Source organism: Thunnus albacares, chromosome 11 (genome assembly GCF_914725855.1).
Source record: "Thunnus albacares chromosome 11, fThuAlb1.1, whole genome shotgun sequence".
In the NCBI taxonomy this organism is placed as follows: domain Eukaryota; kingdom Metazoa; phylum Chordata; class Actinopteri; order Scombriformes; family Scombridae; genus Thunnus; species Thunnus albacares.
Genome location: NC_058116.1, coordinates 15,182,857 through 15,200,548, shown reverse-complemented (window position 1 = coordinate 15,200,548; position 17,692 = coordinate 15,182,857). Strand labels below are relative to the sequence as shown.

Here is a 17,692-nt window from a genome sequence, read left to right as displayed (position 1 = left end):
GATTTTTTCACCACACAGCCTCCACCACAAATATGTAATTATCCTTTTTATATCTGGCAGGGGATTAAAGTAATCTATAGTATCTAGCCTTTGCGCTTCCCTGACAGGGTTGTGTGGGGCTTTTACCCTTTTCAAAATATGCAGCTTTTTGATGAATGAACTTTAGACAAAATGCTGTTCTGTTCTATATTGTTTTGTCTAAAAACCTGTATTCTGAAGACATCATGCAGCATGTACAGCTGCCTGAGCTTTCAGTACACAATCATGGCATTTCAAGCCCTGTCATCTATGAGCCAGGCAGTTAGAGCTAACCATCAGCTAACACACACATACACACACACACACACACACACACAGATGGGCTCCGCAATCAAACACAAACACACAGAGATAGAAACAGCCGCACACTTTTACACACTCACACAATTTCTTTGGAGATCTCTGTGAAGCTGTAAGCTCAATAGAATTCATCACAGCTGGTTAATAAGGTTAATTTAATCCAATAATGTGTCCATGAAAATCACTACTTCCTCTGGAGCACCACACAAAAGCTCCCTGCTGTTCACTGTCAAACACACAACACATTCACACTCATCCTCAAGCTTCACATAATAACAGCCCAGTCCATTTAAACTTTAGGCCAGCTACTCTTCTCCCCTCTCTCTCTCTCTCTCTCTCTCTCTCTCTCTCTCCCTCTCTGTCTGTCTTTGCGTCTCCAGACCTGAGATGGACGAGCAACCTTAAGACTACCCCACGCTGGGCTGCCCTTCACGATAATAAAAAGCCATTACCTTGACCGCTGACACGAGGCCAAGTGTGAGGGTCAGAGTGATATTTATTGATGAAACTCTGAGCTCCCAATCTGCTGCACTCAGTGCGCATCATACAGCTGTCAGCACAGACAGGGATCAGGCAGCATGATGGCCCTCGACATGGCCCATCTATAATTTATGAACTACACAGAAAACAACCAGGAGACAACAGAGAAGCCCCGGCTGCCCAGGGATTACCCTCCAGCCCAGCTAAAGAGATCTGAACGAGAACCATCTAAGGGCCACTGTGGGCCACGCTGATATGGGGCAGCAGGTAAGCACAATAGCTGGTGTTCCATATTCAGAGGGGTCTCACCGGGATCCATCTCTCTGGAGGACACTGTTGTGAATAATATAATAGACAGTGTTTACAGTGGGGATGTAAAGTGAGTGCGCTGGTGCATCACACACCCCAGCACACTTCAGCTGAGCCCTGTAAATGAGCTAACAGAGGGGCAGAAGATGTAAAGTTTCACACTTTATTCTACAAAAAAGCTCTGGGACAGCCCAGTGGAAAAGACAGTGAAAGATGACCATCACAGGGTGAAGGCAGCTTTTTTATTTTAGGTTTTATTATCATCAATATTATTAGTAGTAGTCGTAGTAGGGTCAAATGTAGGGCTACAACTAACAATTTATCTGCCAATTATTTTCTCGATTAATCGTTTGGTCTATATGAAAGTGTGATGCTTTCACTTGAGAAAGAAATTGTCCTGTTTATCTGAATTAACGAGATAATTATCTCAGAATTCTGAGAAAAGTTTTCATGGAAAAAAATCTGCTCTGTTTTTCTGAATTAACGAGATAGGCTACCTCAAAATCCAGACTGTGGTAACATGAGCCGCCGAGTGCCAAACTGTGGTCAAGCCAGCCGCCGTCTGAACTTCGTTGCACCTAAAGTAGTGTAATTACGGTAAGGACGGCCTCTGAGCAAGGCGAAGGTCCTGAAAGATAGATACATGCATTTTCTTTCATGTTCTTTCTGTTTTCTTTTATGAACATTGTGCATTGTGCTTTTTTCCTCATGTTTGACCTGTAGTAAGTTTTATTTTGCCAATAGGTTATCAGATAAATCCTAAAGATCACTGGTCCAGATGTTCTCTCTAACAGTACTAAAGTCGAGTCATCCCACTGTACCCGTTTGTGGAAAATGCAAACAAAAACAACCTCTTACTGTAGCTCTGTGGGCAGTCTGGTGTGTTTGTTCTATTTTTGGGCTTTAATGAAACATTTTTGTCTGTCCTGAGGTGCCTGCACAAAGTCAAATAATAACAATACCATCTATATTACTTAAAGACACGAGTATCTCCCAATGTTTCAAACCAAAACCAAAATAAAACTGGATTAAACTAAACAAGCGGGGCATGTTTGCTTCCATGAAATCAAGCTCTCAAGTAGAAATGAGAGCTTCTCTTGGGATTTTGAGGTATCTCATTAATTCAGAAAAACAGAGCAGAATTTTTTTTTCATGAAAACTTTTCTCAGAATTCTGAGATAATTAACTCGTTAACTCAGAAAAACAGGGAAAAATTTTTCTCAAGTGAATGCATTACGCTTCTGTAGGTCTATTAAATTTCTGAAAATAGTGAAATACTGTCACAATTTCCTAAAACACAAGAAGAAGAAGAGAATTTCTTGTTCTGTCTGACCAACAGTCCAAAATCCAAAGATATTCAGTAAACAATGATACAAAACACAGAATATCCTCACAACTGAGAAGCTGGGACCAGATAATGATGCACTTTTGCTGGACACTTAAACAATTAATTGATATCAAAATAGTTGCTGATTAAATTTCTGCTGAGATTGTTTCAATTCTGGTCAAAAGTTGGCTAACGTGTTTGCGGAGTTTAGTGACAGGAGGTTTTTGGCTATTAGCAAAACAGCTGTAGTCACGCTAACAGTAGTTAGTGATAAAACAATTGTCACACCAATGCATAAAAAATAACCTAAACCCAACCCAAAATAGCATTTTTGCTTCAGTTACATCAACTTTTTTTGTTCTTGTTAATTATTACTTCTGTTATTAACAAGAAAAACATGGGTGACAATCGATAGGATTTTTTTTCCAACTCATTTCAGAAACTTATTTTTTTCACAAGTGTATTTCAGTATTTTTTCTTTCTTATTTTAAATCCCACTTGACAGTTCTTTGTGGAAAACTTTAATTGCAAATACACTTCTGGCCCATTTTTTTAACACTGGGGTATTCTGTCTCCATTCTTGAATTCCCACCCAGATCAAATGCAATCCTTCATCGGCCAATTTCCCTGACACTTTATTTTTATCCTCTGAATTCATCTTTACATGCTGCAGACAGACATATATTGTTTCTGATCAATAAATAACCATATAATTGAATACTGCTGCATCCCAAATGAAGCCCTCATTTACCAAGCTTCAGTAAACAGGCTAGATTCTTTGCCTATCTAACGCTGACATTTCAGAATTCAAACACATTCAGGGCAGTGTCAGTGCACAGAGCTTCTGTATCCCACTTAGGCTCTCTTTTCAATATGGAACTATCTCCACCCAATAAATTATTCTGGGCATCTCCAAAGCCATTACACATTTATTTTGATCTCGCATCATAATTCACAGCTTGGCGCACAATGCATTTTCTCAAAATGCATGGTAATTCCTTGGTGCAGAGCAAAGTTATGATTCATTTATACTGGAGTGACAGCATAATGCAGAGACGTCAAAATCCATTAAACTGTTCAATGTCTTGGGGTTTATTTTTAGATCCAATTGAGATTTAACTGATGGTGAAAAATATACAGTCAGGTGTGTTTACCTCACCTTTAGAGAGAATGTGTTATGGTTCCAATTAATTTGTTATTCCTGTCACTAAAGGCATTGTCTATGTCAAAACTGTCACAGCGCTCTGGGCTTTGTTTTCTGGAGAATGGCATTTAATTTCACCGTATACTTTCATAACTATGCTCATTTAAAAGGCGTGCATTTTATTTAGAGCCACTTAAACTAAATACATGTTGATTTGATTGCTCATCACAATGGCAGATTGCAAAATTGCTGGCTGTTGCCTTGACCACTGAGCTAGTTAAATGATCATCCGCAGTTTAAAAGACATTCAATTATCTTATGGGCGCCTCCAGAGATAGGTGTTGAGAGGAGGGTTCTGCAGTCTGAGTGGATGCTAAATTGCATTACTGTGGACATAATGCTACCATTTAACACTGTTACCTTTGTGAATACTTTCCAATGTAAAAAAAAACGTGCATGAGCCTTTACTGTGCCATGTCAATGTAAACCCACAGTTTCCATTCATTATATATGGGCATCATGCTCAAAGGAACCATCTGGGCAATACAAAGTCATCAAAATGTTCAGTAAAGGTGTAGATTATTTATTAGTGTAGTTCATTATTTATTGTTTGACTATATACAGTAATTCACTGTATTTTAAAGGACATTTTTTATAATCATGAAAGAGTATAAATAAGACATTACATGTAATTCTGTTGCCTACCTGTGTGTACCTGTCGGCAAATTACATTGTGCAGTAATTGTAAACCCCACAGTGCTGTGGTTTCTTTGTATGAAAGCCTAGATGTGCACTGAGTATGGCTAGCTGCTCACTGTCTGAGATGGGGGAAAGGCAGGCAGGAGGGATTTTTTTTCTTTCTTCTACAAGGATTTTTTTGTGTGCAGTTATGGTCCATCATTATTAAATGTCTCTTGTTGGATGGGAGAGGCGCTTTATCAAAAACAGCCATTCATCAGGCGCTGTGCAAGACAGCTCACATCTGACCTCTGCGGCAATAATGCCGCATCAAGTAGGCCAACTACCTAGTTTAGCGGCAGAGCAGGGAGCAGGGGCCGACTCCAAGATTAAGTGCGCTGTTTCAGGTTTTCATTCCCTGGGGCTCTGCTGGCTGATGTTGTATTGATTGCAAAAGTTTACCAGTAAGTATCACAAACAACAATAGCCAGGTCAACGATCGGTGATGCCTGAACCGCTATTCCCCCGGCGGGGGGCTACACGTTCAGGGCTAAAGCACTGCCATCATCATGGCTGTGTGCAGGGTGCAGAGAGGGCTCTCCTGAGCTGGGGAAAGAGAAGTGCACTGGCTGTTCCTACTGACATTTAGGAAAGCGATATGTCAGTGTGAAATGAGCGAGCGTGAGATAATTATAAGCCTTTGCATTATAAAAGGCTGCATCGACAAACTGTCGGATTGGCCTTCCACAGAGGCACCCAGCGCTGTTAGGTACTCCTACATAGGCTACCCCTTATCCCATTTAATGGTTTGGTAATTTTTTTTAACACCCAATGTAAAGATTCCTGTCTTTCTACACACATCTGTGAAAGATCCAAGCTTGGCATAAGACAAATGATTCACAATATCGCCTATTTCCAAATGACTCACTTCCCATGTTTATGATAGCCTGTCCAAGAAAAGAACTGATACCAATAAGCAATATTTTCTAGAAGGAAACTGCAGTGCTACACTCAAACATACAGTAAGTGAGAGGGCTGAGCAGTAAAGAACACGATTCACCCTGAGGCCATCTCCGGCAGGCTGAATGATGGTGCATCCTTGGCCCTGCATGGAGGACAACACACAACCCTCCATCACAGTGCCACCGGACCATTACCCGGGGACTGCAACAGCCAGCCGCACCAAGCAGGCCTCCTCCACTGCCCCATGAAGCTAATCATGTGATTTGATGCAATGACAGAGTAATGACACAGATTGGTGGTGTGTTCAGCTTTTCCCTGCTGGAGGCTACAGAGGAGGTGGTAAACACATGAGACTGCCAGAGCCAGAGATACCACATTACAGAGCAAGTTACACAAGATATCCAAGTACTCTCACAAGTGAAATCAAGATTAATGGCGCTGCTGAGGGATTCTTTTATGTCCTTGAGTAACTATATTTCACTTAATGAGGGACATTAGCCGTAATAAAACTACTCAGAAGTACAAGCCGTTAATTAATGCCTCCGTATTACCAGCGAATGAGAATAACAGAGTTGTTGGACCCATTGGACCAAATATTAAAGGTGCAATCTGTGGGCTCATAATTTCCACTGCTCTGTGCCAATTCATCACTTCAGCCACCACGATATACCCCCCCCCTACTAAATTTCTAAACCAGTATTGTGAAACTTTGATTACTGTACTGCACATCATTCCTGATTAGACTCATGCTGTCTTCAGCTGGGTTTTAAATGACTGTATTTGTTTACCTCTTATTATTATGTATGGTATCAGTGAATGTAATTACTGCAAGGCTGTTTTTTTAAGATACTGTGTATAAACTTGATGGTAAATAATCTAAACAGTCGAAATAAATACGAGCCTTGTTTAGTTCTTTGTTCTTAAAACGGTCTTATTTTGTATGTTCCTGCATCAGGCGTTCTAGAAATGGTTTCCAGATTTTCACCTACCTCAACACCACAGAAATACATCTCACTAACCTCCTGCTAAGAGCACCTTTATCTGGGCTATAATCCTGGCTGTAATGTGCCCTCGTTAGGAAAGCACTGCTGGCCCACACCAGTAGCAACACAGGGAAGGCCTCAGGCACCACTGGAATTAATTACAGACAAAAGCGATGGTGTTTGCAATTGTCATGCCAAATTTATCACTAGCCACTTAATGTGCCTCATCTGAACTGATCCACACTAGCTGAATTGCCCCAGGGCATCTATTCTTCCACTTCCAGGGGTGGGGTAGCAGTGTTAGGGGAGCATGTATGTGTGTCTGTGTGTGTCTTTGTGTGTGTGTGTGTGTGTGTGTGTGTGTGTGTACAGGGCAGTCTGCATCTGCTGGGGGCCTGCCTAAATCCTGGGCTGGAGGCGGTGTGTGCTAACAATGCCCCCAGCAAATACAGCATGTAGAAGTCTATAACAAATGTTAACACCCCTCCCCACCCCCTCGTTCTCTACCCACCCAGCTACGTCTCCAGAGGGAGGTTCAAAGCCAATCTTGACATCTTTAATTCTGTCATTTTTGTGATGATAATCCTTGATGTGCTTGGATGTGGTGTCAGTAGTCATTTGCTCCATACCAAAGTACATCTTTACACTGACTGAATCAATGAAGAAATCTTACTATATTTTGTCAACAAATGCATATGAACAGAACATACACAGAAGTAAAAGTGAAACTAACTAATTATTTAATTCTCAATTAATCTGCTGATTATTTTCTTAATTAATTTTAGTCTAAATGTTCATCTGCCCTAGTTGTCTTCAACTACTTGTTTTATCTGACTAACAAGCTAAAACCCAAAGATATTCAGTTTGCTGACTAAGACTAAAGAAAACCAGGAAATATTTACATTTGAGAAGTTGGACCCAATGAAAACCCCTAATTGATGAATCATTTAGGTCATTATTATTTTCAACTACAGAAGATTAATCAACTAATCGACTGCTTTTCTATCTATTAATCCATTAACAATGTCACCTCTACATGGAAGTTTATATATAATGTCTGTCACTTAAGTAAGCTGACATATACTTTTATCACTCTGTAAAGTACTGCTTATTAGTTTTTTTTATTATATCATAATAAGTATTATAACAGTCTCAGCAAAGGTGAAATACTGTTCGCATCATTTAGCTATTTTCTTTAATCCTGTCATTTATATGGCTGTTTATATCAAAAGGACAAAGGCTGTCCCAAATGCACACTTACACATAAGCCACCATTATCTTTCTGCTTGTGCAGCTGAAAACATAATACCTTAGTTCAATAATAATGCAGAGGGGACAGCTCATTGGTAGCCCAGTGGTACAACAGAATAATAGCTCCATAGGACTCCTGCCTCTCTAAAACAAATATGCAGGTGCTTCAGTTCAACTTAGGAAAAATGCTGCAAAACACTGTATCCACAAGTGCATAATGTCTCATCAACACCGATCGGTTATCAATTAAAGAAAAACCATCTCATTATATTAATGAATGGCTTTAGCTAGTAATAGCCTGTCTCATTGATGTTTGAACAAGGTAAGCACAAACCCTCTTACACGGCACAGAGATCCACAGCATCAGCAGCTGAGAACAGATTTACAAAGGATGAAGAAAACAAAACAAAAAAAAAGGAAAAGCAAAGAGAAACTGAAGGACACACCAGGCTACTCTCAGAGGGACTGCATTTATTCCAGCAATTGTCATGCAAGCCTTGTTGTAAGTAATAATGTGGCCTTTAATGACGGAATGATGGACCTGCCAAACACTGCCTCTGCCATATACTGTCTGCATGTCCCCGCCGTCCGCTTCTCACATACCCATCTGGGACATATTAGCATATCCTCGTCAATTCACAGCCCACTTTAACATAATCCATATTTGTTGGGTAAAGTCCAACAGCAAGCCTCTCGTACAGCGGTCATATGATGCTATGACACACTTCAAGAGCCCGGCCCACATAACGCATGCTTGGGCAGCTAAGCAATTCAGAAATGCAAAATAGCAGGGCATACCGTTCCCTACCTTGTACCTAGAGGGACAAATCCCTTTTGGCCAGACATCTCCAGACTGTTACCTTGGTATTCCTCCACAACAGTACTTGTGATTTTTATTCTAAGTGTTCAGGAAAGAGGAGAAAAAGAACAAAAAGGAGTCTGCTGTCATGGCTGGCAGTGAGTGTGTAGAATACATTGAGTTGCTGAGGCATGTCAAAGTATGTATGCTTCACCTATCAGGGAATAATGCCATATTTTGATACACATTTGCTTCGTAAATATTCTTATTCTTACTCTTTAAAAAATGGGTGGACTGCAGGAAGAGCAAGCTTAAACAAATCCTCAGCTAGTACATTTAAACTGTTATTTTAAATTAATTGTAAATAATGGGAATTATTTTTACTATATTGACCTTTGGCTTCTCTGTAAAGGCAATATGACTCATTACTGTGTTATGTAATATATACATATTTATGTAAGCTTACACCAGCACCTACATAATGTAAATGACAAGCTAAATATAGTCATGGTAAATAAGGTCACAGTGATATCCTTTTTACTCCTGTATGCACTTGGATAACAGCTGATTTTGTGAGTCATTCTTTTAGAGCTAAACAATCATTATTTCAGAGAGGACAAATGCATCTTGAATGTCCTGACATTTATTGCTACTGTAATGTAAGTGGAGATTTTATTGAGTATAGTCTGAAAACAGTTTAAGAAAAAATAAACCTCAATTTCACTCAACAAATGCAATCAGAGCGTGTAGAAATAAAAACAACTATTGTCTTTAGTTATGAATTCATATTTGTATGTTACATTGATGCAATTCTTTGAAGTTTTCTGCAGTAACGGCATTCAGCAGAATTCCTTCACCCACTTGAAAGCAATACCTGTCATGAACCATCATCACAAAAGCCTTCTGAGATATAATCTCAAAGAACTTTTAACCCAAGAATTTCAAACCCTCCTGTCAAAGAGAAAGCAGAGATCTTGGGATCATGACACTCAGTCAGCAGCAGTCACACAGCTCTGGGCCGGGTGCTTCTCAAGTGCTGGACTTGTCTGGCAGCCAGCAGGGCCAGAGGCTGAATTTCACATGCCTTAGTTAAATATTAGTCCAATTGAAATCCACTTACTGTACTGCAGCGTTCATGGAAGTGTGTATGAATACATCAAAGCTTACTGCATGGTATTTTTCCATCAAATCCTTAAAAAAAAATCCACTACACTGTTGGGAGTGGAGCAAATCGTAAACATCAAGAAGGCTATAAATATTTCAGCCGTATCAGTTGTCAGACCCACCTAGTGTTCAGGCCAGAGACATCCAGTTATGGATGAATTCTAACTGAGGTTGACTTATGATAATGATATTCCTTCACAGCACGATCCTCTGTATGTATACAAGAAACCCTCTTCATTTCACTAAGTTGAGGAAGTTTCTGGTTTAGTTCCTTCCTGCCTTCACAAGTCAAGCATTTAAAGGATATGTGCTACGTGTTGTTTTAATATCATGAAAAATTACACAAAACAAACACACTCCTCCTGAATCACGCAGTGAAAACAGACCAATTTGAGCGGTGCTCCACGAGGTCAGCGAGGGATCCTGCAGTTCACACATCCCCCCCTCTGACCAAACCCCCCCCCAATAAGGCTGCGAGTAGGACGCTTCTCCAAGGGATGTCATGCTGCATGTCATCAGCCTGGTTAAATTGCACTGCCAGTGGGTAAGCAGCAGGGGTCACATGAGGCTCAGTGTGGATGGCAACATGTAATGCATGGCAGACCACAGTCTGAAGGCTGGCCAGTAATGACTCCCAAACATCCCGATAAAGATTGAGGGGCAGCTGTTTTCATCTAAAACAAGTTGTCCCAGACACACATGTGCACACACAATGGATAAAACGCCAAGTAAAGCTCTGTGGCAAAACCTTCCAAAACCTTAAAAAGGGCTGTAAGGTTTTGGTTGTTTGCACTACAGAAATCAATAAATCACTACAGTGTCGATATGTTCCATCTATAATAGGGCAATTGTTGGGGGGGTGGTCTTCAAGTGTAGATCATTCTCATTTTAGGAACGATTAAACAAGCTAGCATTTCAAGTTAAAAGGAAAATGTCTGTTTTGGGAGCGAGTCCAAGCATTTGCCCTTGTAAACACAAAGCCCACATGTGAGTGGGAGAGGCCTCAGTTGGGCAGACAGCAGAGGGAGTTAACAAAGCTAATTAGGAGCGGCTGACATGTTAAAGTGAGCTGCGGCTCGAGAGTCAGCTCTATCACATATGTTTCCTTTGTGGCGGGTGAAGTGGCTCCTTTGTTTGTGAATTGATGGCGTTTCGCTCCGCCGTCCCTTTGGGTAGAGGCACTGACCTGCGGAGGCCCCGACAGTGAGGAGGCTCTTTCTCTGTCTCCCCAATGCCTGCTGCTCCAGCTGTCCTACTCCCTCCCAAACCTAAACCTTCCCAGAGCCGTGGATGCACAGTGAGATGGGCAACACCTGTAAAAGAGCGAACACCCCCTCCGCCCAGGCACCTCAAAGCAGCCTGCCCACCTGCTACTGAGCTCTCTGGGCCCTGCAGCTTAAACGCTCATTTTGTGCCTCTCAGCACGGGACTTATTGATATAAATAGCTGTGCACAAAGTGCACACTCTGTTTTCTCTTGGTCTGATGCAGTAGGTGTGTATGTGATTATATTCAATGGCAGTCTCTTTCAGGTGGGGATGAAATATGAGCAGTTTGGACACTGGGTAAATGACAATCTCTGCTAGATTCACTGAAAATGATTATAGTACAATTGACATATATCGAAATGGACAACATGATTCTGGCACCCATCTTAAACAACGATTCAATATCTAATATGTAGACACAATATACTCTATATTAAGCATTACAGATACTACAATAGATTTAATGATGACCTTACCATTTGTCTTGATATAGCATGTCCTTCCTCTGTGGTGAAACGTAAGGTTTGTCCTTGAACAAGATACTCTATGGTTATAAGGAAAAGGGGAAAGTGTGAAGTCCATATAGTGCAAGCCTTTCACTCATTATTAGGTGTTAATTATAATTTAATACATAAAAGCCTGTTTATGTTTAATTACATTAAGTTTAATTTGTATTTATCACATAGAAACAAGAAAAACAGTGAAAATCTCACTGTATAGCATCTCAAAGCACGGACATTAAAGCGTTAACTTGCCCTACAGGGCCACAAAGTTTGGCAAAAAAGTCGATCTCTTTCATTCACCTAAGCCTGCATGGCAACAGATTAATCCTCACCCATTAAGATGACAAGACAATTTGTGGAGTAGTTGAGTGTAAATAAATACGTTGAGGAGGAGATAATACATTAGGCTGCTGACCGGGCTATTCCATTACAGCAGCACATTTGTTTCCATACACGGAGAAAGCCATTCAGCGGATGGCATCTTTCCTTCATGAGGTGAAAGTGGAATCTTGTCTCTGAGAGGAAAATAAGGACATCAGGACTCCCCGACATTAACTTTCATCACAAAAGTCATCTCACCCACCAGGAATAGAGGCTCTCTCCAGCTCGCTCATAAAAAGGAAAAAGATATAATACGCAGCCTTCAGTTTAAGAGGTAACAATAGTTTTGTCTCCATTAGGTGTTATAAAACAACAGCAACGAGATGTGCATCTGGTGCCTCGCTATTTCAGAAACATGACTGTAAAACACTACCCTGCCATGATTCTCCAGCAAAACAAAACAATCCTAAAAAAACCCTCATATTTTAGATGTTTTTTTTTTTTGTTTTTTTTTATGCATCTTCAGATTTACGAGCTGTTTTATCATTCCAGGTGTAGTTCTGCTGAAAGAAAGGAGCCAGCGCAAGCCAAGTGGCTGCATTGATTTTGCAGTAATTGATCTGATGGTTCCTTGTGATAATTGACAATTATCCCTGATTACCAGACAGGGGCTTAAAATCAGTCTAAGAAAATGACCGGCATTATGGGATGTTGTACAATGGCTGAACAAAGATAAATCAATACACCTCAGAAAACTGCTTAGAAAACAAGACAAAAGAGTGTCAAACTAGACCACATGCTGCTCTGCCTCTAACAATCCCTGACATACAGTATACTACTACGTATACTACTCCAGACTAAGCATATACTAATACAACAAGGGGCTGAAATGAACACAATAATCATTTAAGAGCAGAAAATAAGCGAACATAATTAGCTGCAAATTGGAAGACAACAGTTTCTCTATGTGCTGCGAACCTGCAGACGTCTGCATCTGTGGGTGTGTGCGCGCCCACATTAAGCATGTGTTTGTGTGTAGCTTACATGTCTATATATCTCTGTTACTATGTGTCTGACCTCAGCTGATTGGTCCTCTTGATTCAACCAGACAGATGCAACTCATTGCAGCTTAATAAATATAGGGGCCCTGGGGGATCTGCGCTAAACAGTTCTATTAAGTTGGAAACATGTCAGCCAATATAAAAGCAGCCTGACCCCGGGAAAGGTCAACTGTGACACGGATGTTTACTCAGGAAAACAACCCGAGGCTGGAAGGTCTTGTTTTATCGGATGTCTTCAAAAGAGAGAGAGAGAGTGTGTCTGGGTGCCAAATTGTTGGTTTTTTACGTGATTTTGGGTCCACAGAGGAAAACGCTGTGCTGCGACTGAGCTTTTTTTATTTTTTTCTGAGCAACAACCGATACACAGAGTTACAATAGAGATAGATAGATAGATAGATAGATAGATAGATAGATAGATAGATAGATAGATAGATAGATAGATAGATAGAGTGAAAAACAATAGTAAAGACTTGGAGATGTTGAGGGTGGGGGTGGGCGGGGGGGGAGTTGTAGGAGTTGGCAGCCAGTCACGCTACCTGTGACATGAGTGTAGAATGGACTTGGCTGCACTGGAACAACCTTCCTCGTCATTTTTGGCGCTTGAAGAGGCGCTGAGTGTAGACACTCCCCCCCCCCCCCCCCCCCCCCCACACACACACACACACACACACACATACCCACCCCCCACCCCCGCTGCGACAACACACTGAACCCTGCCGCTCAGGAACAGCAGAGGTGAGAAGGCCCTGCTTCCTTTCTTCACTAATCTGCCTCTACAATGTTTAATCAGCACATCAAAACATTGAGGGAGAGGAATTTCCGTGCTTGGTGAGCATATTAGGGATGCAGTCACAGCATTAACTAGCATTGATGAACTGTTTGCTTATGCAGTAATAATTAACTTCCATTACATTACTTTGTGTGATTACTTTCTTAATTGCCTGAATTATGCATCAATTTAATATCTAATAACCAGTCTCAGACATTAGACACTGTTCAGACACAAATTGCATGTAGTTTCCTGGCTTTAATTAAACACACTAGAATAAATGAAACGATGTAGGATGGATGTCTCGCAATGATTTCCTGGGTGCTTAAATATGCTATTTATTATAAAAGCATATAAAATTCACTTTCTCCTCAGGAAAGCAAACCACAAGATGCCAATTATAGTATGCAAGTTGCTTTGCCATGGCTTTTTCAGAATCTAGACTAATAAATTTGTTGAGTGGGACTCATTGTTATATTATGCAAATACATTACTATGCCATTTTTTAAGTTTCAAATTTTGTGCGGCGCAAAACATGTCCCCAAAGATGATTTAATTATATAGCAGAATGGGCTCTTGTTTTGCATTGTTATTGTGTTCTACTGAGGAACCAGTGAGCTGACACAATAAATGAGAGTCTATGCAGATATTCAAATTATTTTTCATATCACTTAAATGCAACATATCACATACATATTGTCCACATGAAATATGGTCATGTGCCTAGTGGATGAAGTTCAAAATGAATGACATAATAATAAATATAAAAACACTATAAAGGTATTATAGCCATGGAGCAATTATAGGAATGTTATTTTAGAGATGTCGTGGGTCGGTGCATCAGTGTGAAGAAAAACCTTCTGTCCAAACTAAATGACTTTGCTCATCTCTTGCCATGCAATGCAAAAATAAACATTTTAGAATTAGGCCCATCTTTCTTAATTGTGCCCTTCGTAGTACCTGATTTAAATTTGATTTACAAGTAGAGGCCCTACTGTATGTCATATGAGCAGAATATAATTAAAAAGCACCAGGTCATTCAATGAATTGATATTAACTTTTAGTCCTCTTGTATCATCATTTTACCCTCACTCAAAATGTGACATATCCACTTAAAGAGAAAAATGAACCCTATTTACCTCATCAGCAGTAGTTTTGCGAACATACATGTAACAGAAAAGCAACACACTCCTCTTTAAAACAGCACAAGAAAAGCCTTATAAAAATGATGTGATTAAAAACTATATCTTAAATGAATTATTGAAAATTATATATGAATTTAAATGATGGCAAATCAATGCTAAAGGGGGTGTGGGAGGAATCACCTATGGCTGAAATAAAAATCTATTTAGCTGATCTAAACTCATGCAAATCCTTGTGACTGGTGTTAGGTCTGGCAGCATCGTTAGTCTGTTTTTTAAATGATCTCCAGAGCTGGTGAGCTGCTGGCAATGCAAGGTTAGACAGAAAATGATGGCAGCACGCGGATGCTTCACAGACCTCATGATAGTTTCCGTCTGTCATTATTTACGTCTGACTAGTCGCGTCATGTCAGCTACCTAGAGAGACACTTTTAATGTGAACCCCCCTCCGTTCTCCTATTGCTTTTCACAAGCAGTGTAGTATACCATTATTTCTTTGCTTCAGTACCTTTAGGTGAAGCTCGCCCTCCCATCAGCCAGAATCAAAGACAGATCCTCTGCTTGATATTATACATGCCCGTGTTCTTACAGAGCTGCCACAGAAGCTACATACCACAATGAGAAAAGCAATTCTGTATCTCATTTGACTAATTAAATAAAAAAGGGGGAAAAAAAACATTGGGAGATGTGGTGCTTGGGGATTTAAAATCTGGATCTCAAAAGATTTTGGAGGGCACAGCTGCAGCTTCCATAATGAATATCTGAAATGTTTCATAGTTACCTTTACACTGCAAACTGCTGTATAATCTGTTGTCATTAGCTAAAACATTATGTTCTCCTGAACAGCAAAGTGCACTAATGGATGTTAAACAACTAATGAAACTACTGAAAGCAAAGCCAAATGGCCTATCTTATGAGTTCTCTTTCACAACATACAAATTTATTTCACAACAGTTACTCTCAAGCTCGATAAGACGGCCATTTATCACAGCACTACCCATGAATCAAGTCACGTTGTAAAATCGATCATTGATTCACCTTATTCCCTTGTTTTTCCATCTGAGCCACATAATGATCATTAAACTGACCACAGCATGTCCAAAAAATGGATTTATAATACACTGAGCTCAGCCCGAAACATCACAAGAATGGTATCCTGAGAAAAAGATGACACAGATATAGCATTTTGAAAAAGAACATTAATTTAGTGTATCTTACGACTACAACACCACTTCCTGCAGCTTAAAGTACAGTACACTTGGGCTGTCGAACAAGAAACCAAGTGCTCGGGACCTCTTGGCTAGAGTCCATCTTTACGCTTTGTGCACGTGATCCCAGCCTAGATGAGCATGCTTTAATGGGGCTGCTTAGCCCCATCATGACCCAATGAGTGCTGGCTGTGGAGTGGATGTGCTTGGTGTGTGTGTGTGTTCCCAGCAGGGAGACAGTGCCTTATGAAGGTCACAACTGCAGCAGTCTGGGGCTCTCTAAGTGAACCCTGGAGAGGATAACAAGCCATATCTAACGCTCTCTCTTTGTGCTCTCACAGCCGCTGATCCACCTGAGAATAGGACAAGCTAAAAAACACAGCACAAAAGCAATGTGGATTTTGGATTGGTGCAAAAACATTCAGTTCCTCATGAAAATGCTGCTTCCAATTACAACGGAGAATTATAATCGCTGTATGAGTCTAAAACGCATCAGTCTTGACCCAAAATGAGAAATGTGGTGTTTTGCAAAGCAATACTTGTATAGCCTGTATACAAAAATGGAAAAATGAAGAATACCATTTGCCTCAAGGGAATTTCAGTCCAACCACAGTGTGTGACAGTATTGCCCTGTGTTATGGCCGCCTAATGGACAATGTAGCATTAATTCAGCTTCAGATGAACAGGCAGGACAGCAGAATCAAAAATGAGGAGGGGGCCCTAGGTGTATGAATTATGCATATTACATTACCATAACCCTACAATACACTATGCGACAAAACAATGCAGTGAAAATTGGCCTTCGACAAAGATATTGAACAATTTCCTACATGGTTCTTGCCTACCTTAGAAGTGAAATTGTATTTAGCTTCCTCAACAACAGCAGAACCCATATGAGATTTGTATGTTCACATCTAGTCCAGTGCACAAAACACTATGTAAACAAGTCAGGGATAATTGAAAAGAAAGTCTCCTGACTGCTTTCCCAGGGACCTATCATTCAGGTGGATGGGAATTTGGTTAAATGGCAGGAGAGAAATTACTTTTTACATTGATTTTCCTTTAGACATCAAAGGCAGATAAATGAAATGGAGCAATCTACTTCGTCGAGCTCTGAAATTGTATTCAAGAAAAACATGTCAGAAACTATTATTTGCAATCATGCTGCTCTTATTAACCCTGAGGAAAAATGGATAAATGAAAACGCACAAAGGGATTTACTGGGCTACAACACATTTTCAGTTTGTATTAGGACACAAACAGAGTGCAGAGAGACACATTAAGTCACACAGAGTAAATAAAATGAAAAAATAAACAGTAACTTTTAAACAAGTTTTTACACAACAATAATTTGAGAATTGGTTTCTTTGATCATTGTAAGTGATTCAAAAAATGAGTTGCATCTAATATAGACTTTTACACACTACAAAACAAAAGCATTTTCTACTGGCATCAGGGATTGAAGTGTTTTTGGAAGAACAAACAGAACGACATTCACACAATGTTCAAGATTTTAAACCATATAAATTTCTTTTTTTATGTCATTTAAATCACAGTCTACAAAAAAGAAATCTTTGCTTTTCATTTCCGATAATTTAAGGCTGAGAGTACATCTCTGTTTTGTAGATGACTCCTGTAAAGACAGCCTTTAGCTGAAGCACACACTTGCAGTGTGCTGTGTAAAACAGTATGTGGTATTGGTAACTGCTTCTGTTCAAGCCTTGTAATCATTACCTGGCATCTTATTGCCTCTGTGGCTTTTAAAGCTCTTGTCTCACCCCCTGAAAACAGGGAGTTATAGCAGATCTTTTATTAAAACTTTAGGAGAGTGTCCCCCTCCGGAGGGGGCGGAGGAGGAGTGGGACAAATTAGTGTTGACAGTAGACACTTAAAGCAGGAAAATCACAGGCCCACTGGGAGGCAGGAGCCACATGGGGCTCCCCGCCTGTGTAAAGAACACTCCAGATTTCACTTGAGATGCAGT

The 17,692-nt window shown here is 40.2% G+C and overlaps 1 long non-coding RNA gene across 2 annotated transcripts in view; it reads right to left on the bottom strand.

Annotated features, from left to right (window-relative positions):
* The window catches only part of LOC122992839, a 92,915-nt gene that overhangs the window by 58,896 nt on the left and 16,327 nt on the right, over positions 1-17,692 (bottom strand). For both annotated transcript variants that reach the window (XR_006406152.1, XR_006406151.1), the window contains exon 3: positions 11,181-11,248. This is a non-coding gene — a long non-coding RNA (uncharacterized LOC122992839). The remainder of the gene's footprint in view (positions 1-11,180; positions 11,249-17,692) is intronic.